Genomic DNA, 26,717 nt, shown 5'->3' on the forward strand with positions numbered 1-26,717 from the left:
AAACTGCATCATACTTAGTCACACATAACCTACGACGTCCCCGCATCTACATGATACCTAAAATGCATAAAGACGCAAGTGATCCTCCATTCCGACCTATCGTGTCGGTGAGTGGATCCATATTTGATCCTGTTGGTAAATTCTTGGATTTTTACTTGCAGCTTTTCATGCAAAATTGGTGTACTTACCTTAAAGACACAACGCACTTCCTTCAGAAACTTGACTCACTTAACATTCACCCACACACACCTATTTTGTTCTGTACAATTGATGTGACAGCTCTCTATACCTCGATTCCCCATGCAGCTGGTTTAGAGGCAGTCGAATGGGCATTGTTACGCTCTGATAATATCAACATGGAGAAACTGTTCATTTTACAACTCTTGAAATTCTGTTTACACAACATGTTACTTCCAGTGGCAACAATATTTTTTCATCCAATTGACGGGAACCTCCATGGGTTTTTCGGGGGCAAACTCGTACGCCAACATTTACATGTGCTAATATGAATCTGACAATATCATATCCAATCATACATGGTGGAAAAACATCCCGCTTTACGGTCGTTATATTGACGACATTTTCCTGCTGTGGCAGGATTCAGAACAGGCATTGAAAGAGATGATTACGACCTTGAATAATCTCAATTCACATATACATCTGACCTTTAACATACAACCAGAATCCTTCCATTACTTAGATGTACAAATCCACAAGTCTAAGTGCAATAAATTTCATACAGCAGTCTATTCAAAACCCACAGATCGAAATAGCACTCTGTTACACTCAAGTTTTCACCCGAGGAGTTTGCTTAAAAATCTGCCGTTCTCCCAGTTCATTCGTATACGGAGGATATGTTCAGATCCAGAGGTATGTGACAAAAAACTTGAGGAATATTCCCAAAGGTTCATCACACATGGATATCCACAATCTACAGTACAAGAATGTTTGAACAAATCAATGCAAAAAACTCGGAATGAATTGTTGCAGAAACAACCTGTACAGATAAACAAGTGCATTGTTTTTGTGTCAAAGTATTCCACAGTTTCACGAGCAGTCAAGAATATTATCTCTAAACGTTGGGATCTTCTCCAACACGAAAAAGAGTTTAATGGCATATTTGACGAGAGACCCCTTTTTGCCTACAGTAGAGGGAAAAATCTACGAGCCTTATTGGCCACTCCACAATCAGCAGAAAACATTACAAAACATCTAGGCACCAGACGATGCAATAATTGCACACATTGCACAAACGTTACGGTAGGGAATGTATTGACACATCCATGATCAGGTCAAAAAATTAAACTTAAACACACAACTGATTGTAACTCTGCTCATGTTATCTATTGTATTAAATGTCCTTGTGGCAAAGCCTACATAGGCAAAACTGCTCGTAAATTGAGAATAAGGATAACTGAGCACAAGAGTAGAATTCGTACCAAAAATATTACCTCAAGTTTTGCTACTCATTGGGATGAAGCTAAACACTCAATATCACAATTACGGTTTCAAGTAATAGAGCAGATAATAGACAGACCAGGTCGTGACACTAACAGGTTGTTACTACAAAGGGAATTGTTCTGGATACAAACGTTAGGAACGATGCACCCAGCAGGTCTCAATGACCGCTTTGATATGTCTTGTTCTCTGTGAGAGTTTATGCTGTAAACAGAAGAATACACATGTTTATAGGTGATCAAGTTAGTAGTAATTTTCTTGATCATCTTATGTATTTTTTGTTATATTATGTAAAGTGACCTTTTCATACGCCAGGCCATATGTACGTGATTATCCGTCGTACTGTATACTATGGTTTCCAACTTGATGGATATTCACAGTATTTTTACAACATGTTCTGATTTGTAATGCTGCTTAGCTGTTGCATAAATTGCCTTTTCTCTATTTTTGTTTTCTGTGCCTCTTGGGCTTTGATTTACGGGATTCAGCTGCACTATTTATCTTCTTATTCAAACTAACAGTTTGCCACAGCTTTTTTCTGATTTTTACTTTGTTTCATACATCATGCTTCCACACGCTTCCTTTTCTAACATAGCACACCTCACTTGAGCATGTTTAAATGTGTTACTTTGGGCCCCAGTGGCTCCCCACGGTACTAGTACAACAGCATCCAGTGACTGTTACATTTGCTATCACTTTGTGACTTTTTAGGCAGCAGTTCATTGTTTAGTTGCATGCAAAACATGAGTAACGATCTGTTGTTGTAGCATAGGATACATAGTCCACGATCTTTCACCATCAGCAACATTATTTTTGATTACTACTATTACATCATGGCGCCCTATTTTGTTCCACAGTTAGTCCTCTTTGTGTGGTTACTAGTCAATGTGCCTTTGGACGCCTAAAGCACGTTTCCGCTTGTGAGTCGGATAGCTCTCGACTGAGGTCAGCTGAGTTAGTAGTTTTCATGGTACTGTGATTGTCTTTCGGGTGAGTACCATTCCGCTTAGTCTTGATCAGATCTTTGTAGTCAATTTATTTTCAACACGACAGTGGGTAACGGAGCGTGTTCCGTTTTGATTTATAGGACGTTTACACACAAACAGACTATCTACATTATAACACACCCGCGGGATGTGATACTTGGAACTAGTGGTTAAACACATTGTAATACCTACTTCTGTGAGTATAGTTCTCTTTACTAACTATGTTACAATGAAGGTGATATCGGCAGTGACTCACATGAGGTTTTTGCGCTTGTTTCAGTTGATTCTTACATAACTACACGACTGGAGTGTAGGACAGACGAAAGGTCTTTCATTTTCTTAAAAAAGGTGGGTGTACCTCTTTTTGTTGCACATCATTTGGTATTTTGTTCACATCACTTTTGTACCCATACTGAAGTTGTACTGGTCTTTCTGTTTAGCATACGCCAGTTGTTTTCAGCCAGGTATTTGTTGATGATGACACGTGTTTTAACTTTTTCACATTTTAAACACATAAAGGGTTTTTGGTTAATGAGCTTGGCACTCACCATGTTTTTAATATTTGGCACGTGTTGCACAGATTGTTGCTGTCACTCTGGTACGGTCTTTTCCTAACTACACAATCTTTTAAGGTATCATTTCATTTGGCTTCTGTGTCTTTCCTGTTGCAACAGCTTGGTTTTTCTTTTTCTATCAACCTTTTCATATTGAGCTGGTATTTCCCTCCGGTGTGGAGGTCTGAAGTTAACATTTTTTGTATTACCCACCTATTGCACTTGTACGAACTATATTTGTGTCAAATTTTGTCTCTTTATAGATTTCCCCTGAGGAAGGGACATTACTGTCCCGAAATGCATCGGGCTGTCCGCAAGCATTTGGTTCCTATCTTTATGTGATGTATAATACAAGCATTGTACAAGAAGCAATGAGTATACATTATATAGTTTAAGTTGATTATTTCATGTCAATGTTCATTACACTTGTCATGTTGAAGTTTGATATCATATTTCATTGATGAATACAATTGATGAAAATCATTGATACATAGTACTTGAGTGATTTGTTTTGCTTTGCTATTGAGTACTGATTATTGTTTTATATTAATTTCTAGGTCCCTAGGGACATTAGTGCACAGTGCCCAGTGTGTTGCTACCGTGTTCGGCAGCATTTCTTTTTCCATGAGCTATAGGACTGGTGGGATGGGTGCCTATAGTAACACTTGACTCCAGGACACTGCCTCGCTGAGGCCTCGCCTCCCCGCGGCTCCGATGGCACACATCATTGTTTTGCTAGCATAGTCATTAAAGCAGAACACTTCTGACCCTCTTTCAACAGTACCAGCTCCAGGAATATTAAAGTTATTAGTCCACGAGAACCAGTTAATTTTTAACGCACTACTTCTCTCACCCATGGCCCTTCCACTCACTAATTCCTACACCACACATAGTACAAAAAACAGTGCTCCCACGTAGTCGTAGGTCGTCGCACGCCCCACCCCGCAGCGGGACGGGATGAGCCCCATGATAAAGCATGACACCAAGGGCCCCAACTCCATTTGTGCCCTAATTGGCAAGTATGGCAGTACACCAAGTATAATTTCAAGTGACTTCGATACTAATCTCTACTGCAATCTTGCCGACGATACAGGACCAGTCCCCCCAAGAATCCTTCCACACTTCGCATCCCAGTCAATTCCTGTTGGAAACACATTTTCAACATTAGGTGAATATATGGCAATGCAGTTCAGCAGCCTAGGATATACCTTATTGAATGGGCGCTTCCCCACCGACATCCCGTCTGCATGGACCCGGTCAGATGGCAGATCCCTCTCGCTTTTGGAATTTACTCTAGGGAGTAGAGAAATACTGCCCTGGATCAAGAGTTATCAAATTGCTCCACAAGGAGAGAGTGATCACCGGGCACAAATAATACCACTATCCACCGGCACTCCACACCATCAAGAACTGGCCCACACCCACTCAGGCACTCAAAGAGGACCTGAAGCAGATAAAGTGGTTAGATTCCATGGCACCATCACTGATGGAAAAAAGCAGAGCCCTACTACATCAATCTCTAGAGCTAAATATTCATGTCATTAGCGGCTGGACCTCTCTTACAAACCTCCTTCTTAACAAATTTCCTATGAGTAGGGTTCCGAAAAACCAAATCTCTCAATTTTACATGTCAAACGCCACAAGGAAATTGAGAACTGAGAGGAACCGAGCACTCCGTCATTCAAGAAAGAACCCCAGCAATAAAATCAACTTCAATAACTACGAGAAAGCCCAAGCAGCTTTTAGAATCGCTACACAAAAGGAAAAACTAGTGGTTTTGGATCAATTCTGGCTGAAGCTCATCTATGAAAGTAAAAATCCTAACCTGAAGCAATTCTGGTCTCTGGTAAATAGAAGCAAACAAATTGCAAGAGGTTATGGCAGTACAAACATTAGCGAAGCAGTCTGGAGTAAGTTTTTATCTCTTCACTTCAGAGACACGAACAAAAACGATTCTTGCACCGATTTCTCCAACCTTGTTATTCCTACGAGGCGGGCTCAGCCGGTAAACACCCCACCTGAGGATCCAACACACAAGGAATCAATGAAAAGGAACGATACCTCACAAGAGCCTAGGGTGTCGTCGGATGCCTTAAAAAACAAGATATCAGCTTCATAAGGAAAGCCAGAGCCGAAGGAGCCCCAGGCCCGAACATCCTCCCTAAAGCCATGTTCAAATCCGATGTCAGCATATGGTCAGAATACTTGAACCCCTTGTTTTTCTATTGTAGTCTAAGTAACATGGCCCCAGAGTCTTGGCAAGGTGCAATCATTCACCCAATCTACAAAGGTGGGAAGAGAAATGAGCCAAAAAAATACTGAATGGTTGCACTTCTCGACGTGGAGTCTAAGTACTATGCAAATATTCTATTGGAGGAGCTACAGGCTTGGGCCGTAACAACTGCACACCTTCCTTTTAACCAGACGGGCTTTGTGGCCAACACCAGTACTACTACCAATTTGTTAATGCTAACCATCTTGATGGATAAAGTGACAGCCCAACATATCCAGCTTCACCTTTGCTTTGTAGACTTCCAAGCGGCCTTCGACCGGGTGCCCAGGGGTCCGTAAGGCAGAAACTAAAATCATGGGGCATACCCCAGCCTCTTCTTCAAGCAATAATCCAACACCACACAGAAACGTGGATAAGAATCAAGCTGGGTGAAGGCTGACACGTCTCCAGGAATATTCGAACCAAAACTGGCGTCAAACAAGGGTGTGTATTGGGCCCACTCCTTTTTAATTTGTTTATAATCGACCTTTCTCCAGTTCTCGATAGCACAAACTGCCACCCTCCTCAACTAGATGGGACCTGCATCACCCATTTGCTTTACGCCGATGATCTGGTGTTGTTAAAGCACACAAAAGTGGGTCTCCAGAGGCTACTGGGTGAATTGCTAGCTCATATGACAAAAAACCATCTAGAGCTTAACTTGTCAAACACCAAAACTATCTCTTTTGGGAAGCGAAAAAGGTCAACAGAAAGGTGGTACTTCAACAAAACAAAGCTAGATTCAACCCCCAGTTATAAATACTTGGGCATCTTTCTTGATACAAGAGGTTCCTTTATCAAGCACAAAGAATCATTGAAAACTAAAGCTCTGTCATTAGAGGTGCCCGCTGCAAAATTGGCAAAACAGCTACTAGGTTCCAGCCTAACTCCCATGCTGCAAGTAATTAAAGCCAAAGTAATCAACTCCCTGACGTATGGACACGAGATCACCAAGGGCACAACCAGGATATTAATAAACAAGTTAACAACAAATATCTTTAAAAAAGCCTTTCGGCTGTCAAAATTTGCCTGGCCAGCCCAAGTGAGACTCGAATTGGGACTCCAAAATCACCACGGAGTGGAGGCAGGTGCATTCATTAAACTGTGTCATAGACTGCGCCACTCCTGGGAGGGTTCCTTGGAGGCCAGACTCTGGCAGGAAATACAGAAAAATCAGACCAGCCACAAGCATCAACAACTCCTGAATCACAGTTTACAGCTACTAGGTGCAAAAGACCTCTGGGATACAAATCCCGCGCACCTGGTGTTAAAGTCCGTTACCAAAAAAAACGTTAGATTGTGGCCTTTTCACTCGGACAGGGCGATACTGGTCAAGAGGAGACACGCTTGGGCTGTAATCGCCAATTTTAAAGTGGGTGTTCAGCCGCTCTACCTGTCAAGCACATATGCACTTTATTGGAAACAGAAGTTTTTAGCCTCAAGAATGGGAGAATGGCCCTTTCTGAAGAACCTCCTGGTATGGCGCCGGCCAGGTACTAGCAAAGAATGCAGGTTGTGTGACTATCATTCTGAAACAATGGAACACATCGTCTGTGCATGCCCTGCTCTGCTTACGGCCAGACGGTCAAAACTGGGAGGCCAATGTATTACTGGGAGTTTGATCTTGCTGCCAAGCAATAATGGCCGCTCTTAACCCTGACAACACCAAGCTAAATGTTGGGCTTACTAAATTTGTCCATAAAGCGTCAAAACTACTTGAAGTCACAATCACATCCAAACCCGCCTCACCATAGCATGGCCGCTGAGTTAATAGACACAAAAATCAAATCAGAGACTACAAGAAATCCAGAAGGATGTCCTTTATCAGAACATTATCAGACCTTAATGGCCCCCCGAATTTTAAGTTATTTTAAATTCACTGTTTAAAAACTTGTGTCACAGTCATTTCTATTATTCAATTTTGTCATGTTTCAAATTGTAAATGGTTTTTTAAACCAAACAATAAAGAGTATTATTATTCCCAAGGCCCTTTTGGTGTGTGAGGGGTATTTTAAGAAACTATGTGTGCTTCCAACCACTGTAGGAAACACATGACCTGTGAGTATATCCTTTCAGCAATTTATCCTAGGGTGGTTCCTCATGTTTTTTTTATATATTTCTAGAGGAGGATGTATCCACCTCCAGTGTCTCTTATAGAGACTACCCCTTCAGTACCTCATTGGTATTTGTAGTTATACCCTATCACCCACACTGTCGCATAGATTCGGGGGGAGGGTGAGGCAGCATCCTTTCCTCACTGATGTCACCCAGACACAGCTCGCTCACAGAGATTACATTATGTTCCTCAGTAAGATACCAAATGTGCACATACTACATATCAGCCAGGCTCCATGACTTAGGTGTGGCAACATATGGCAAAATAGATACGTTGTTCCAAGTGTCAACAAAATGTGATAGCTGTGGGGTGGTCTCCACCCCCATTCCATGAGCAAATAACACAGGGGATGCGATTAGTGGTACTAATGTTCAGACCCTCTTTATGGTATTTATTGTAATTGTGCCCGGCTCTTCCAATGGATTGTTATGTTTTAACACTGCACCTTCTTTTATGATAACAGCTGGGTTGTTCTTTTTTTTAATCTCTTATTGTATACATCAGGTTTGGACTTAGCTCTCAGATGCCTGAGGCGATTTTCCTCAGGATCTCGGGTCCAGGTGGAAGGTTTTCCTTTTCATCCACCTCCTGCAAAGGGGCAGATTACGCTTACTACAATCTGCCTCGAGTTGGATGGACATCTACATTAAAGCATTTGATGTGAGTGTACTCCTGGGATGGAGTGGCCCCAACTCTGTAGCGATGGCCCCCTGCAGACTTAGGGCTAGTGTTAGTAGAAAATACACATTCATTTTTAATAGCATTTCTAAAGGTAAAGGTGAAAAGATGTTCTGCCGACCATCCTTCTGTGCTCATCCCACTCCCTTTCTGTTATCATGTGAGCAAACATAGTCCTCGTACAGGCACACTGCAGATCTCACATCCGCAGTATTCAATGCTACAAATGAGGCCCCTCTGAGCCACTCAAAACACCCTGCCGGACAACTCAAGGCTTACAAGTCCACTTTGACTTGCAGTCATCCCCAGGGCCTGTAGCTCAGAGACATATCTGTGTAAGTCCATGAACTGTATCAGTACTGGTTATGTGAGCCTAAATGCTTTCTTTTTTTAACGTGCCTATTTTGTTATGATTATCAATTAACTCATTTATTCTCACATAATTTCACAATTATGGGATTGTATACTGTGACCTACGAATGACCTACAGCATATGCTGCCAATTATCTTACTGATCGTGGCTCTTTTGTGAATTGATGAAAGATATGACCATTTCTGGCATTGCTGCCTCCAGCAACATTCTGTAAATAAACAGTAAGATTCCTGCATGCGTCGACAACTCTGGTTTGCATCTGATTCTGGGTACACCGTTTGTTTAGGTGAAAGTGACAAGAACCCTAGAATACTTATTGAATATTAATAACACACCCTACTGTCATCACCTGTGAGTTTTAAAATGTATCTGCATTTTATTCATAGCACGGATGAATATTCATTTCACTGGCACGAATGTGCTTCGTCTTCTTTATCAATATTTGTTTTTCTGTTCAATATACACAAAGAGAGCACTCTGAGCTATGTATATGCCCAACTACCAATCCATATTGTCTATGTGAATAACACTATAGAAAGCATTTAGAAAAAGTATGGAGCGAAATCACACGTTGACCATAAGCCCAACGCATGTTGAACAGTCACACATCCTTTCCAAGAGCTAAAGTGATTCTCTTCCACTGACTGCACCAATCAACTGAATGTTGCCAACAATCTTTTGATATAATATAATCATACAATCTTTCAAACAAGATGGAAATTACCAAAAACCTTAATACTTGCTTTGCTGTTCAGTTTCTACGCCACATAAACAATTGGAAGCATATTCATCTTGCTACTGCTTCTGGGTACATGCATCCTGGCACTGCACTGGGGACACGTTAAGTGGGATCTCTATTCGCACAGTAAGATTTTAAATGAGTTCAGTACCTTTGCACCGGGTGCATTTTCAAAGACTCGCCCTGCGATGCCACTATATCTAATATAATTTCCCGTAGCATCAATGCCAATGATTTCATTTCTTTAGGTGCCATGTTCCGATTTGTCACCTGTACAAAGGTCAAAACAACTCACTTTTGTCCCATGAAAATGCCGTCTATTGACGCTGGTCATATAACATTGGAGAACTATAAGCTGCATAACACTACTAAAATAACGTAGGACAATTTCAGTCAATTATTTCCTGTTCTGCAAGTGCTTCAAAGTAAAAAAAAAGGTACTATCCGGTATGTCATTCGATAAAAATAAGTGGATGCTTAAAGAGTACACTCTGCAAGTAACCTGATTCATGAAATTCATTTTCATGTCAAAGTAAAAGTCAGTGCATGGCGAATTGCAAAGTAAATATCCAGTATGCATTGTTTATTTATGGCAGGTATTATCACCTCATTTTGTGATGTTTGCTTTAAATGTTAATGGTTATAAACATAAAAGTTCCATCTAAGTATATTCTCTTACCTCACTGGGTGTGGAGGTATCATTTACTTCGCTAATGCTGTATCTCTGCATCAGATCTCCAGTCACTCCTCCGTTTATTATAAAATGGGTCCATCCCTGATTAGACAAGTTAGATTTGGGAGTTTCGTGGTCACCTTCTGTTGACCTTGCAGTCAAGTACTGCTGGTTTTGACAATAAGCCCAATTGACTCCTCCGATTGGACAACAGTTTAGTTTCTCTGATCTCTCTCTGTCATTTCGAACTTTGATATAATGCAAAACACTGAAAAGTATAACACAGAAAATAAATATACTGGCAATAAAGGATATAGAGATAATTAGAAAGGAGTTGAGGTTGCTGAGGTCGTTTTCATTCCCGTCTTTGAGCTTGTATTCTGATTTTAGTTCAGGGTTATTTTCAAACAGTGACACTGTAAGTGTTGCTGTTGCTGAAAGGGGCGGGGTCCCATGATCCTTCACCAGGATGATAACCTCATGTCTTTCCAGATAACTCTCACCCAGAGGGTGTCTGAGGCTGACTTCCCCCGTGTAGCGACTGACCCGGAAGAGTGTGCCCATTGTGGAATCTTTCAATTCATAGGACAGCCAGGCATTGTGTCCAGAGTCAGCATCAATTGCTCTTATTTTGGCTAAAATGTGACCAGTGTTCGCGGACCGTGGCACCAATACTGTGTCTGCTGATCCAGCACTTCCAGATCCTGTCTGGAAAATGATTGGTGGGTTGTCATTTGCATCTTGAATGAATATGGTTACACTGGTGATGCCACTCATGGAAGGTGACCCATAATCCTTTGCTTCAACCCGGAAGTGCAACACCTGGAGCTTCTCATAATCAAAAGTCTGAAGAGCATTAATGGCTCCGGTCTCTGGGTGAATAGAGAAGAGACTGAGAATAGACACAGTGCCCAGGCTGTTTTCTAGCAAGGAATATCTAACCCGAGCATTGTCACCTGTATCCGGGTCTAGAGCCGAGACTTGGAGAACGTGAGATCCGGGCACATTATTTTCTGGAACACTGATCACATAAGACGACTCTGAGAAGGCGGGAGGGTTGTCATTCACATCAGACACAGAAACCATAATCGTCTTCATGGCAGAGAGTGAGGGCGATCCCCCGTCTGTGGCAACGACTGTGACGTTGTACTCAGAAGCCGTCTCGCGGTCTAGAGGTTCCTTCACAGACAGGGAGTAGTAATTCTGGTATTTGGAGTCCACAGCAAATGGGAGGTCAGTGGGAATCTGGCAGTGAACCTGCCCATTCACTCCAGAATCCTTATCAGTCACTGTGAAGAGGGCGATGACCAGTCCAGGCTGCGCGTCCTCTTTCACTGGAGTTGACATGGAAGTCACTTCTACTTCCGGGGCGTGGTCATTGAGATCAACAACCTCCACTAGTACCTTGCAGTGAGCAGTGAGAGACAGGGGACCCCTGTCTTGCGCTTGTACATTGATCTCATGCAAATGTGATTCTTCGTAATCAAGGGGTCCCTGAGTTCGTATTTCACCAGTCTCTGCATTAATGGTAAACAGGTGTTTTATGTTAGCAGTGACGCGACTGCTGAAAGAGTACATTATTTCTCCGTTATCCCCTTCGTCCAGATCGGTGGCATTAAGTCTTAATAGCAGGGTGCCTGCTGCTGTATTCTCAGGCACCTTCACCGTGTACACATCTTTATCAAAGACAGGACGGTTATCATTCGCATCCTGAACATTAATTATAATTTCTGATGTACCAGACCTCTTCGGGTTCCCCCCGTCCACAGCTGTAATGATCACGTGATGCTCAGCCCGCTGCTCTCTGTCCAGAGCTTTCTTTAAAACCAGTTTAGCAGACTTACTTTTACACTCACTCCTTTCAGTCTCTAGATCGAAATATTCACTGATGCTCAGATGATACGTGCAAAGAGCATTTGTACCGACATCCGGATCGAAGGCTCCCTCTAGCGGAAAATGAAATCCGGGGGGCGTTGACTCGGCCACAGTAAACCTGCTTTCACTCGCCGGGAACACGGGCGCGTTGTCATTAATGTCCACAATCTCCACCTCGAGGCGGTGAAATTCCAGTGGATTATCCATCACCGCCTCCAGGTTCATCACACAGGCGGCTGCGCTGCCGCACAGGGCTTCCCTGTCCAGTATTTCTTTCGTCAGTAAAGCCCCGTTCTTCATACTTACCGTGAAATACTGCCCCTTGGTTTTAGAAGTCAGACGGAATTTCCGCCCGTACAGATCCCTCAGGTCCACGCCCAGGTCCCGCGCCACATTCCCCACCTCGGTGCCGGCTTCAGACTCCTCCAGCACCGAGTAGCGGATCGGTCCCTCAGCCCGTCCTCTGCAGCAAAGGAGCGAAACCGTGAAGACGGGAATCCAGGGCAGAATCCAGTGTCTGGCGGCAAAACCCATCCCACGGAGCCGGTGCCTCGGCCAGCGTCCTCTCCTCCACAGGATGCTGCAAATATCAGCTGCGAAATCTGACAGACGTCCTCACGCCAAGCATCTCCCGACCACACCAACCTCTGGCTGCTCTGATACGGCAGCAGGCTCGAAGAGCAGGAGCATCACAAAAGAACATTTTAAGACACCATTACCTTGCAATGAACAGCGACATCTTGTGTCCTCTTTGTAAATTGCAGGGATGGAGTTAGTTTTAAAGGCTTCGAATTAATTTATCTTTCTTGGAAAATATCTTTCCAAAAGGTATTAGATCAATGTATTTTCTCTTTTGTATTTATGTTTTGTATAAATACACACACATAAACAAGCACACACACATTTTTAAACATAATTAGCCCTACGATATTGAATCTTTCTTCAGTATATAGGGATGTATTTTACGTTGCGATGTTTTGAGGTAGAGTTAAGTACGAGAGAAGTTTAATCTACACTTAAGAAGCACTACCTTGGGTCTCTCACCAAAAGAGGTCAATGCAATACTACCCATACTGTGCCACGTTAGTTCCAGACTGTCCCATTGTTGTGTTTGGTAGCAGATTGAGGGCCCAGTGCCTGTTCCGGTCAGGGCGGTGGGCAGCAAATTTAAAGGATCAGTATTCAAAAATACCGAAGTCTTTCAAAATGTGCGCTGCCGTTACTTCCACGAATTGGGCATATTAGATGCTTGCCTCGTCTGCTGCAGACAGCATTCGTAGTTTGAAGGTGTTTGGGCGTAACTTGACTCAAATATGAAGTGTCAGATGGTGTGCGTCATGACCAGGCACGTTCCCAAGTCACTTTTTTGAATAGAACAAAGGAGGACACCCTGCCTAGGGATATACTGGCCCTAACTAGAGGGTCCAACAGGTATATAAGAAGGGGTGATTAGCCTAGAAGTTGACACTGCACACAGCAACCATAAGGTCAATCCAAGTAGACTCTACAAAACATATTAGAAATATATATGTTTTTATTTTTTTTGGGATAACAAAGATATAAAAAGTGAATAGTACTTTAGTATCACATAATTCATTTAGTGCATAAAAAAGACATACATTTATATAGGGACAACAACGGAGGGGGGGATAGGACTACATTAAGACCTACCCAGTACCAGCCACACTTCAAACACACTATCTCACTTACTTCTATCTCTTCTCACTCTACCTCATATTCTACCATTCACCTTTCATTCTTCCATTCATACTTCTAATCCTGGCGTGTGCAACACATAGGTGGTTGATGTGTTGCAAGGATCGGGATGTTAATCCAGGCAGATGACTTTTACTACGGGTCCTGATGTAATTAGGACAATGGCCGTATTCCTGGAGACACAAGCCGACGCGCGTTTCGGTGACAGGCCAATGAGGCCACACCTTCGTCAGGGCTAGGGGCAGTATACTGGGAGGGGCACAAGTGTAAAATCTGTATGGTTTCTTATCTCTATTATCAGGGACCATAGGCGTACGATGGCTTCTGCTGCACTGGGAGGCCAGTATTTCTAATTTTCATTAACTGGACTCCAGAGATGTTGACCCTGAAATGTCTTGGAATCACGAAATCAACAAGAAAGTAGGAACAGGCTGAGTTATTCAGGCACAGGGGGTTGATGGATTCCCAAATCACTCTCTGAGGCAATATTTCGCAAATTTCTGTTCGGGAGTAGGACAGTTAGAGCGGTAATATTCGAGTTTCTATTTTTCCGATGGTTTCGGGGATCCCCCGGCTATCCGTGAAGATCTCGGAACAGCCGGTGAGCACATCAATGCTATGTTTTATTTCAACACCGAGGGCTTGATCACTAGAGAATTCAGTCCCCAGCAGTAGGCCGGCAGGCGCGGTCGGCGGAACCCCACCTGAAGGAGACGGTCCTCGATAGGAAGGCTCTTCTTCTACCCGTCCCCCTTCGTGGCAGTAAATCGAGTAGAGAAGCCATTGGAACTCCATTGAAAAAAGTTTACACACTTGTGGAAGGAACTCTAGTGATCCAGCCCTCGGTGTTGAAATAAAACATAGCATTGATGTGCTCACCGGCTGTTCCGAGATCTTCACGGATAGCCGGGGGTTCCCCGAAACCATCGGAAATATAGAAACTCGAATATTACCGCTCTAACTGTCCTACTCCCGAACAGAAATTTGCGAAATATTGCCTCAGAGAGTGATTTGGGAATCCATCAACCCCATGTGCCTGAATAACTCAGCCTGATCCTACTTTCTTGTTGATTTCGTGATTCCAAGACATTTCATGGTCAACATCTCTGGAGTCCAGTTAATGAAAATTAGAAATACTGGCCTCCCAGTGCAGCAGAAGCCATCGTACGCCTATGGTCCCTGATAATAGAGATAAGAAACCATACAGATTTTACACTTGTGCCCCTCCCAGTATACTGCCCCTAGCCCTGACGAAGGTGTGGCCTCATTGGCCTGTCACCGAAACGCGCGTCGGCTTGTGTCTCCAGGAATACGGCCATTGTCCTAATTACATCAGGACCCGTAGTAAAAGTCATCTGCCTGGATTAACATCCCGATCCTTGCAACACATCAACCACCTATGTGTTGCACACGCCAGGATTAGAAGTATGAATGGAAGAATGAAAGGTGAATGGTAGAATATGAGGTAGAGTGAGAAGAGATAGAAGTAAGTGAGATAGTGTGTTTGAAGTGTGGCTGGTACTGGGTAGGTCTTAATGTAGTCCTCTCCCCCCCTCCGTTGTTGTCCCTATATAAATGTATGTCTTTTTTATGCACTAAATGAATTATGTGATACTAAAGTACTATTCACTTTTTATATCTTTGTTATCCCAAAAGAAATAAAAACATATATATTTCTAATATGTTTTGTAGAGTCTACTTGGATTGACCTTATGGTTGCTGTGTGCAGTGTCAACTTCTAGGCTAATCACCCCTTCTTATATACCTGTTGGACCCTCTAGTTAGGGCCAGTATATCCCTAGGCAGGGTGTCCTCCTTTGTTCTATTCAAAATTGTTTTTTACCCCTATGACCTGCCTATATCTCGAAGTTACCCACGGGGAACCCCCTTCTTTTGTTCACGTTCCCAAGTCACGTAAGGCAAATGAGAAGCTGCATCTACGTAAGCCAGGTTACCCAACACTGATTTACATTCCAAAGGGTCCAGCGGAAAAGGATGGGGGTTAGAAAGGTTACATGTGTTGCTTTTCAAGAGAAATGCTAATGGAATGGCGAATCACTTTCATATCTTAACAGTAAAGTTTTGCGTGTTATGCTGCAGGGCAAGAGATGAGGTCTGCTAATGCCGCAGACATAGTGACCTTAAACAGGACACATCAACCATCTAAGCCATAATCATACAAAAATATTGTAGGCGTATCACACATTTTCCATGCATACATTAATAATAGCGGCGGCTCCACCGCTAAGGCGGGATTGGGCTCTCCGCATCAGAGGGGGAGGAGTGGTGGAGGCACCTTAAGTGCGCATGATGGTTTGGCTGTCTGTCTTGGGCCCGCCAAACCGCCATGCGCACTGTGCATGTTCCTGCCTCAGGATGCATTGCGGCCTGGTTGGAGACCATGCACGGCCTGCCTGTTACCGTCTGAGCACTGAATCACGACACTCAGACAAATCACAATGCTGCTGTAAGGCAACAATGTGATTGGCCAGGAGATTCCTGGAGGCTGTGTGCTTCGCTTCCTGCTGCACAGAGGACGGAGGCTAGGCAGCAGCCGTCGGTATTGAGGTAAGTGTTTTTTTATCCCATGCCCAACCCCACCACCCCCGTTGGGTAGCAGTCACTTATGATTAATAAGCCCCTACGTAATTGGTGGAGATCAATTATGAACTCCAATGTGGATGTGTGAATCATGAGATGAAATATAGAGCGTTAGAGAGAGGTAGCTTAGAGGTACTAACAACACCCAACTCTCCTGAGGTCCACCCAAATGAATTAGGTATAGCAACCAGCTGAAAATTGTTCAGGAGTCAAACCCTAATGAGGTCAGTCTTGATATGTCACTCACATAGCTACATGTATATTTAGTTTACTCAATTAATGTAAAGTGCTAGCTGAGAATTACTCCAAATCCTCACCCTTATGAATCTACCCTGTTGAGGTAGAGTCAAAATCAGGTACCAGAGAATTACTCACATGCATACCCTTGGGGGTCCATGAGGATAAGATATAATCTGAGACCACAGCACCTGGCAGACCTGAAAGGTGCGGTTTACAGATATTCACAGGAGTAGCTTTGAAGTAAAAACATGACTCTTTTAAGTGCATGTGAGCTCACAAGTTGCTTTATTCTCGGTCTGCAGTGCTGGGAAGCACTGTTTGGCTAGGGCCCTGTACCTCGGACCTGGGGATCTGGGTTCGAGTCTCTGTAACAACGCCAAAACCTCCTGTGATTCTGGGCAAATCACTTAATCTCCCCGTGCCTGAAATGAATGTGTGTCCTTGTGTAACGTAATTGGTGCTATGTAAAGCGCTCTGATACCCGATTCGGTTCGGGTCTAGTTGGCGCTATATAAAACTCTGCAAAAAAAAAATATATATAAACATAGGTAGACAGAAAGCACCCTCTTTGTTATGAGCATCTGGCTGAGGTACACCCAGATTCCATACCATTTCAGGAAATGCATCCATATGGGGCGTACAGGTGTAGCTGGAAATCTGACAGAAGACCCCTGCTTGAGTGGTCCAATGAGACCAGTCCTGGGATAGGCTGATGTCCTTGAACTAAATGGACTAAATAAATAAAATAAGGATGATATTGGCAATGTAATAAAAATCTAACAGTAATGATGGTTACAACCAAAACATTTAAAATAAACCTAAGTCCTTATGTTGTATGAACATTTAATGTATACTTTAGATAATACCTCAAAGAAGAAGTCTGTGCATCCTGTAAAAAATACGAAAATCACTGAATTATAAAACAGGGCTATGCAGGACCCTCTATAACCCACACTGAAACCACCAAGTGACAAAAAAAACAGAGTTACTGAAAAGTCTGATCCCAATTTACAAAAGCGGACCAGGAACAACAACGTTCGTTGGCCTGGTGAATAGGATGTTTGAAGTGCATTAATGAAGCTGTCACCCAGTAAAGATTTTTAATCTATGCCGAAACTTTATAGTAAATGTCACCACAGCAAGGGAATCTCATTTTCTGCATGAATGGGGGCTACTCCTGCAGACACCCCGGTACCTTCAGACTTGATGAGCAATTTCATGTGCAAAGGACTTAGGAACTACATTAGAGAGGGTGACGTGTATTATACTCTCAAAAGCTATGGAAATATAAGTTGTTCTAAGTTGTACTTTTCAATGGAGGACTCTTCATAAAAGCAATTTCCACCTCCACTCAAAGGACATCTCTATGACGAGAGTACTGTGGTAAGCACCAAATTTCAAGAAGCCTAGTAGTAAGGAGTATGTCCACATCAAGTAATCATGCACTGTACTGGCTTTACAACTATAGAGGTTGGTGGCCTATTAAAGTTCTCTCTAAATGCTTTACCAATATTTTCTCATCTGCCCAGCCTCATCCTGCGAATGGTGGTTCTCGTCACTCTCCAGGATTTTTGGCCTGCTGCTCTGGCCTTCAGAGCTGCCATTACTTCCAGTTATTCCCCAAAAGCCATAGCACCGTGGAGAGTGGAGGGGATGAGGAGGCAGCATCCTTTCCTCATTGACGTCACCCAGACACAGCTCCAGAGGTTATATTATCTTCCTGAGTCAGACACCAAATGTTGACAAACTACATTTCAGCCAGCTCCCTGTGGGCTGTCTCTGGACCACACGAGCCCAGGCGGTGATGCTTCACCCCTGCTCTGTCTCTTCACAATGGCCCATTCATTCCTGGGCAGCAGCGCCTGCTCCATTCTCACCTGTACCAATTCAGCGAGCACTTCTCCTACACATGGTCTCCTTGAACGGGCAGCTGCGGAAGGTTTGCGAGGCGCAGCAGCACCATGGAAAGACTGGATGGGAGGAAGGTAGAGTGTGGATTTGCCTCCTTCAATCTAAAACGTGAAGTGGTGTTGCATGAAGGAGGAATCAAGCAGGTTTGGACTTAACTCACACATGTCTGAGGCAATTTTCCTCAGGATCTCGGATCCAGGCTCCAGGTGGTAGGTTTTCCTTTTCTGCCATCTGTTTCAGAGGGGCAGATGACATTTATCTCAATCTGACTCGAGCTGGATGGGGCATCACCATTAAAGCATTTTATGTGAGTGTCCTCCTGGGATGGACAGGCCCTAACTCTGTAGGGATGGCCCCATGTAGACTTCAGGCTAGTGCTATTAGAGAAACTATATTCATTTTATTAGCATTTCTAAAGGTCAAAGTCAAAGTCAAAGTCAAAAAGATTTTATTTGTGTTGGTACTCAACCGAGGACCACAAATATAACATGAGATAAAAAGTGAACTTTACATAAGATAAGTACATCACAAATTAATATAAAACTAACATGGATTTAAAAAATTTGTACAGATTATAACATACAAATTCGTTCGGGGGATTTATGGCCGCTGTTAAAATTTCTTTTTCCTTTGATAGCCTACAGGATCTGTATATCGGTGAAATATAATGAGCGCGAGCTGCTACCACTTTAGAGTTGGGGCAAATGAACAGTAAGTGCTCCACAGTCTGTTCCCCCCCTTGACATAACAAACATAAGTGGGAGAGATCTCCAGGTAACCAATTTGCTTTATAGGCTTGTACAGGTAAAATCCCAGCTCGATACATGAAAATTACCCTCCTTGCACTGTGAGAAAGACAAAAAGAGATATATGGCTGTATATGTTTATACTCTATAAGTGTAGTGAATGGCTTGAATATTTTTAGCCTATAGCTGTGAGCGTAGTCCAAATCATAACTCAACCTAGGTGTAAAACATTTGAGAAAGAGTTTTAGTTGTGACACGGACCAAGTCTGCAAGATTTCTGTAGAAATTTCAGCCATTTGGAGTGCCGCAGACATGTTCACTAAGAAAGTTTGTTTAACTACATCTGTGCCAAAAGTCTCTTTTTGTAACAGAAATCTAAGAGTTCCCTCCGTAGCATGAAGGAGATGGTAGGCCCATCTAATTATGTTTGCCACGGCAGTGGCAAAAGCGCTAGTAATTCCGAATTCCAGCCGTAGGACCTGAACTGGAGTAGCAGTTGGGACCTTCATTATTTTTTTCAAGATTTTTCCCTCCTGACGGTCCATGAAGCCCCATTGTTGAATGGGAATATATTCTGTGGCATAAGACAGGACCGCTGGTATTTTAACTTTATATATTTTTATTAATGAGGAAAAGTGCCTGCTCCCCGTGGCGTTGTATAGTCTTGATAGTGCTCCTGCATGTAAATCAGATTTTTTCGTTAACTTTTCGATATGCTTTGTATTTGTTAGATTCTTAGAAAGAATCCTGCCGAGGTAAATGTATTCTTTTTCTTCATCGACCTTTTCATCACCTAGCCTCCAATTATATTTGACACTTTTCTTCCTCCCAGAAAAGGCTACAACTTTGGTTTTTCTTACGTTCGGGATTAAAAAATTGTCATTTGAATATTTGAACAGAATATCCAAAGATTTTTGCAGACCAAATGGTGTAAGATCGAATAGGACTATATCGTCCGCATAAAGCAACAAATGAACTCTTTGTTGGTTAATTTTTGGGGGCAGGCTTGAGCCCTTTTGTAGTTGATTTGGCAAATCGTTGAGATATAACGAAAACAACAAGGGAGCTAGTAAACAACCCTGTTTAAGGCCGTTTTCGGTGTATATTATTTTCGTTAATCCTTTTTCGCCCCCCATTTGGACTCGACACCATGTAGTTGTATGGAGACTTATAATTGCCTGTAGCAAGTGATCATTGATTCCCAAACTCCTCAATTTTTTCCACAGTGTGGGGCGATCCACTTGATCGAAAGCGGTCGAGTAATCTATGAAAGCCATGTAGACCGTCTGTTTTTTTCGTGTGACGTATTTGTCCAGAAAAAACTGGATAATTGCAATGTTGTCCGTAACAGAATGTTTGGGTCTGAAGCCTGCCTGGAACATGGGTATCAGACCCATCGAGAAGGCCCAGTTTTTTAATTGCAATAGTACCTCTGCTGCGAAGATTTTCCCGGTAGCGTCCATCAGGGCTATTTGGCGGTAATTTCCTGCTACCGTTTTGCAACCTTTTTTGTGAATAGGGATAATAGTGCTCCCTTGCCATGACTTGGGAACTTGTCCAGTGGAGAAAATATAGTTGAAAAGTGGGGTTAGTAAAAGGCTCCATTCCCTAGAATTTGTCTGCAGGGCCTTTATAGGAATTTGGTCGGGACCAAAGGCTCCTGAGCTTCTTGCCCTCCGAATGTGTGTTTCAACCATTATAGTTGTTGTTTTCGGGATTATTTTTTCCATAACTTTTTCCTTTGCTTTATCTGGACTGTTTGCTTGTAGTTTGTCCACATTCTTTTTGTAAAGTTCTGCCAAGTAAATTTCCCACTCTTTCGGAGGAACAGGTACTGCTTGTAATTTCTTTTTTGTCCCTGATATCTTGGCTATTATGGACCAATAAGTTCTTTGGTTTGGTTCTTTGGCAGCAATTTGTAATTCAACCCAGTTACGATCTTGAAAGGTTTTTCTCTCACTTGTTTTTTCTCTTCTGAGTTGGTTTTTCAATTTGTTTATTTCTTTCTTTTTAGTAGGAGAGGGGTGTAAATATTGCGCACGTATCAATTTGTTTAGGGTTTTCTTTATCAGTGAGTTCCCTGTTTTGTTATTATTTTTTCTTTTTGGGATTGTATTAGTTCTTTGAAGATTCATTTCAATTAATACCTCCTTAAGTTCGATGAGCATGGTCTCGAAGTTTTCTATAGGATCTTCGGAGTATAGATTCCTTAAGAACTGTTGGTGATCGACCAGATTTGTCATTTTACTCAAAGAGGTAGGATTCCAGAAGATACGTCTCTGATCGCTGTTTACCAGAGTTTCCTTTCTATCGAGGGTCATCAGACCTTCTTCTGCGGACGGAACCGACCAACTGGTTCTAAGTTGCATGACGGCATGATCGCTCTCTGTAGTAAAATTGGAGCATAGATGGGACATAGTTTCAAGCTGGTCTTTGCCACAAATAATATAATCTATTATAGATGGTCTCCCGTTTCCCTGTCTTGTATACGCTGCCGGGATATCGCCTTCCACATTCCCATTGAGGATTGTTCCGTTTATGGAGAGCAGTACTGTTAACAGTGTTTTCCCTCTTTTATTAGATCGAATATCGTTAGGGAATTGAGGGATTAAAGGTTCCAGGCTTTCTTCTTCCAGAATTTTTCCCCATTTTTTTATTTCTGTATTGGAAATTTTCCCATTGAAATCTCCCGTGATTATATAGGGTGAGAACGTATGGGCTTCAATTATTTGTATAATAATTTGCAAGGTCTCGTCATATAAGTTGTCGTGCTTTTTTCCTGGAGGGGCGTATACATTGAAAAGCAACATTATTTTAGTTGTGGTCAAATTGTAGGCTTTCAGGGACAGTTTCATACATTGCACGTTCTCACTATTGGTTTCCACTATCTCTTGTGCCCACAGATGATCCTCTCTCATTAAAATAGCCAGTCCCCCTTTGGCATGGCCCCGGTTTGAGGCTTTTGCACATATGCTATACACATAGTATCCTTTTTGTGAAAAGGGCTCTGTTGCCCAGGTTTCTTGTAGGGTCAGTATGTCGGGCTGGTTACTAAGGACTTCCTTCATTTTTTTCATTGTTCTACCAGCGATATTCCACGTTGTAACCTTTAGACCTTGGTTAAACAGGGTACTTTAGTTGGTTAGAACCTTTGTTATAGTTTAAAATCCCTGGGAGCCAGGTCCATGAGTTCTCCATTTTATTTTCAGCAAAATTTTCCTTTGGTTCCATATGCCACACTTCCCTTTCCCCTTTTTTTACTCGGATTTTCAGTATCTCTTCTCCCTGTTCTATATCTCTATTTTGCATACCCTCTGGATATCTTAGAGTCCCCGAGGATCTTTGTCCCTCGTTTGAATGCAGTGTAGAAAAGAGTTGCGTATTGTTATTGAAAGTTGGGTATTTTTTGTTTCCTTTAAGCTCAGCTTTCTCTATGACATCATAACCGAATCGGTATATTATCTCTTTTTCCTTCAAAATAATACTTGGTATTACTGGAGACCAAAACGAGACTATTGCGATTTTACTTTGACCTCGCTTTGGGAGTGATACTAGGTCGATGTCACTGCTTGTCATAGATTGAAGAGTCTTTATATTCTGTAAAAGGTGAAGGATCCTGCTTCTATTAAGAGGGGTATTGTCAGTGGGAAATAGTTCTTCAAATTGAAGTACCTTAGATTGTGTGTCATTCCTGCAGTCATTTTCCTTTTCAGAAAGAGTTTTATCAGCATTTTCATATGTTGTCGTAATAGCTGTGTTTAATGGGAGATATACATCCGCCTTTGGGTTCAAGGATTTCTTTCTATCAATAGTTGTTCCTTTGGGGGATTCTTCTTTTTTACTCCTACATGGCGTACTTTTCTCGTCGTTTTTCTCCTGTAGTTCTTTTTGTGGTATTATAATTTTTTGAAATTTCAATTTACGTGCTTGCTTTTTATGAATCCTTCTCATAGGTTTTTTCTTCCTTTTATTTTTTCCCTTTAGCGTAACATCCTTAGTTGAGTTTGGTGTCATTTCTCCTGAGGATATTTCAGATTTAATTACTACATTTGATTCCTCGACTTCTTTTACAGAGTCTTTGTCGAGTCTTTCCGTTCCCATTTTTTTATGGAAAATCGGGAATTGTTTTTGCTTTTTTGGGGGGTTTTCTCTAAACAGACGTTTCAAGGAGTATAAAGTGGATTCATTAAAATATTCCTTTTTTTTCCTATTGTCAGTTGATTTAAAATCATCATCTGATGTCTGAGTAGAAGAGTGACAAATGCTTTGCTTGTTATCATTTTCTTGTCGTCGGTTGGTATCCTCTAGTTTGCCTTCTGTGTTTTTGGAGGACTCCTTTTTTCTTTTCTCTTCTACTAAAAACTTCAGAATACCAATTTGGACATCCAAAGTTTGGTCAGAGTTTTCAAGGATGTTACCTAGAAAGGAGAGAACTGATTCGAGAATTTCTTGTAGTGTAAAGAAAGCCTTGGATAAGGGAATAGAAGATTTTTCAAAATTATTGTTTTCTATTACAAAGGGATCCAAAAAGGAATCTTGTTCATGTATAGAAAGTTTTTTTGTGTCTGTATTTGTTGACTTTAGCTCTGGACTGTTTTCTCCTGCTTTTTGGTTGGATATACATAAGTCTTTTAGTGTTTGAGGGCTCCCATTGCCCTTTATCAAGAGTATATCGGAGTTCAAACTTTTTTGTTCTGCTGTAAAATTAAGAATACTCGGGTCTTCTGTTTTGTGTACACCCTCGTGGTTTTTTATAGGCGTTGATGATATCACCGCACTAGAATTGGAGTTTTCAGGTTGTTGTTCTCTTGTTGTATAAGTAGACTTGTTATTAAACACAATGTCGCTGACATTATGAGACAGATGGGGGGATGCCGATAAACAAGATCGATCTTCCAGACTCCCTGATGTTTTATTTTCAATGGCAGACATTGTTTTTTCCGGTTTCTTTTTTGCTGGTAGAGACGAGAAGTATTCGCTGATTGCTGGGGTCAGGCTGTTGCGGCCAGCTTTGATTCCTTTATCAGTGGATTTTCTAACTGCTTCCTCCGTTCCCATTCGTTTCATGAAGATTGTTCGCGAGCGTAGTTTCTTTAGACCCATTTGTGAGGAGACCGTGCCACTTATATCGCAAGAGAGGGAGAGAGGGAAGATTGTTACCTTTCTTCGATGTTATGACTCTGCGATGATCACTATTTGTTTTTAGGGCGTAGATGTTAATGGGTTGGCCCGTCCCGTCCTCGGTCGTCCCCGGACGGCCACAGACGGCCCGCCCTTTGCCCGGGCTTCGCCCCGGCCTGCGTCCCGCGTGCGTCCCGCGGTGCGGAAGTAGACTAGTCAGAATATACGAGGAGGCTGGGGGCGTGGCCGCAGGGGGAAGAGGCACCAGCTGTGTAGAGCAGAGACTGCTGGACCTCGCAGTCCCCCTGCAGGCTCAACGCGTTGCTGGCGCTTGGAAAATGCTCACCCGGCCTCTCCTCAACTGGGAGCGCGTGTGCTCTCTGCCGACCGCAGAGCCGCTCACACCAGCGGGAGACCGAGGGAACAGCTGAGCGGCACCCGCGCTGCGGGTGTCGCGAAAGGTAAATGCGAGGGTGAAAGGCTGTCAGGCAGGAATCACCGTCTCAGGCAGTCTTAGGCTCTGTGGAAAATCCGCTGGAAAGCACCCACCACAGCCGATGTAAGCAGCGATTTAAATGCTGGAGGCTGGGGGCGTGGCCGCAGGGGGAAGAGGCACCAGCTGTGTAGAGCAGAGGCTGCTGGACCTCGCAGTCCCCCTGCAGGCTCAACGCGTTGCTGGCGCTTGGAAAATGCTCACCCGGCCTCTCCTCAACTGGGAGCGCGTGTGCTCTCTGCCGACCGCAGAGCCGCTCACACCAGCGGGAGACCGAGGGAACAGCTGAGCGGCACCCGCGCAGTGGGTGTCGCGAAAGGTAAATGCGAGGGTGAAAGGCTGTCAGGCAGGAATCACCGTCTCAGGCAGTCTTAGGCTCTGTGGAAAATCCGCTGGAAAGCACCCACCACAGCCGATGTAAGCAGCGATTTAAATGCTGGAGGCTGGGGGCGTGGCCGCAGGGGGAAGAGGCACCAGCTGTGTAGAGCAGAGGCTGCTGGACCTCGCAGTCCCCCTGCAGGCTCAACGCGTTGCTGGCGCTTGGAAAATGCTCACCCGGCCTCTCCTCAACTGGGAGCGCGTGTGCTCTCTGCCGACCGCAGAGCCGCTCACACCAGCGGGAGACCGAGGGAACAGGTGAGCGGCACCCGCGCAGCGGGTGTCGCGAAAGGTAAATGCGAGGGTGAAAGGCTGTCAGGCAGGAATCACCGTCTCAGGCAGTCTTAGGCTCTGTGGAAAATCCGCTGGAAAGCACTCACCATTTCTAAAGGTAAACATGAAGAGATGTGCTGCAGACTATACTTCTGTGCTCAGCCCCTCTCTTGTTTTCATCATGTGAGCAAACGTGGTCCTCTTACAGGCACATTGCAGATCTCACATCCGCAGTATTCAATGCTACAGGGGAGGCCCCTCTGGGCCGCTCAACACACCCCGCCGGACCACTCGAGGCTTACTAGTCTTCTGAGTCGTGCAGTCATCCCTGGGTCCTGCAGCTCAGAGACATATCTGTGTAAATACATGCCATTAATTGTATCAGTGTTGTTCACATGAGCCTGAATGCTTGATTTTTTCTATTTCCCTTTTTTGTTATCGTCAATCAACTTATTTATTCTCATAGGTTTTCACATTGATGGAATTTCAAACTGTGATCCACAACATATGCTACCCAGATTAACTCACTAAACTATCTAACTGATCTTGGCTCTTTTGTGAAATTATGAAAGATAAGTCAATTTCTGGCACTGCTGCCTAGAGCTACATCGTTGGGTAAACTATAAATTTCCCACAAGCGTCAACAACTTTGGTTTGCATCTGATTCTGGTTGCGCAGTTTGTTTAGGTGAAAGTGATAACAACTCTAGAATATTGATTGGATGTTAATTACACACACTCATGTCATCACCTGTGAGTTTTAAACATTATCTTCATTTTATTTAGAACATGGATGCATACATATTTCACCTACACAATCAAAGGCAGAATGTGCTTTGTCTTCTTTATCAAGATTTGTGCTTCTGTTCAGTATACACAACGTTTGCACTCAGAACTATGTATGTGCCCAAAAACCATTCCATGTTCACTCTTGGATTAACGCTAGAGAAAGCATTTTTAAAAAGTATGGAGCAAAATTACACTTTGATCGTCAGCACAGCTTTAGCTGAACAGTCACACATTGTTAGGCCTGGCACCATTGACATGGGGTCTCTCTTCCATTTTTTGCTGTTGCCTCATATGTTTTTGCTGGTTATAGATGCTTTGGGCAATGTGCCACTGTTCAGTGCCACAGTGCAAGTGCTCCCTATGTTAAATTGATGTATGGATTAGTGACTCCATGATTGGCTTGTTTGGTATACTTGTCAGATCCTAGTACAGTGCACTGCGTGTGCCCAGGGCTTGTAAATCAAATGCTGCAGGTGGGCTTGCAGCAGTGGTTGTTGCACCCACAGAAGCAGCCTGTAAAGTGTGCCTCAGGCCTGCCATTACAGAGCCTGTGTGCAGTCTGGTATTGCCATGTTGACTGGGCAAGTGCACCCACTTGCCAGTCGCCAAACCTTCCTTTCTCTGCACATTACTCACCTCTAAGGTAGGCCCAAGGGCAGAGTGCATTGTATGTAAAAGGTAGGACCTGCCCGGATGTGTGTGGCATGTCCTGATAGTGAATTACAG

At 43.2% G+C, this 26,717-nt stretch overlaps 1 protein-coding gene and 1 pseudogene across 3 annotated transcripts in view; both read right to left on the bottom strand.

The window, feature by feature from the left end:
- LOC147702773 (protocadherin alpha-C2-like) overlaps positions 1–26,717 on the bottom strand; it is an 868,304-nt gene that overhangs the window by 504,071 nt on the left and 337,516 nt on the right. The window lies entirely within an intron of this gene.
- Positions 1,594–24,041, bottom strand: LOC147702775 (protocadherin alpha-10 pseudogene; annotated as a pseudogene).

This window comes from Lissotriton vulgaris, chromosome 7 (assembly GCF_964263255.1).
Source record: "Lissotriton vulgaris chromosome 7, aLisVul1.2, whole genome shotgun sequence".
NCBI classification, from domain to species: domain Eukaryota; kingdom Metazoa; phylum Chordata; class Amphibia; order Caudata; family Salamandridae; genus Lissotriton; species Lissotriton vulgaris.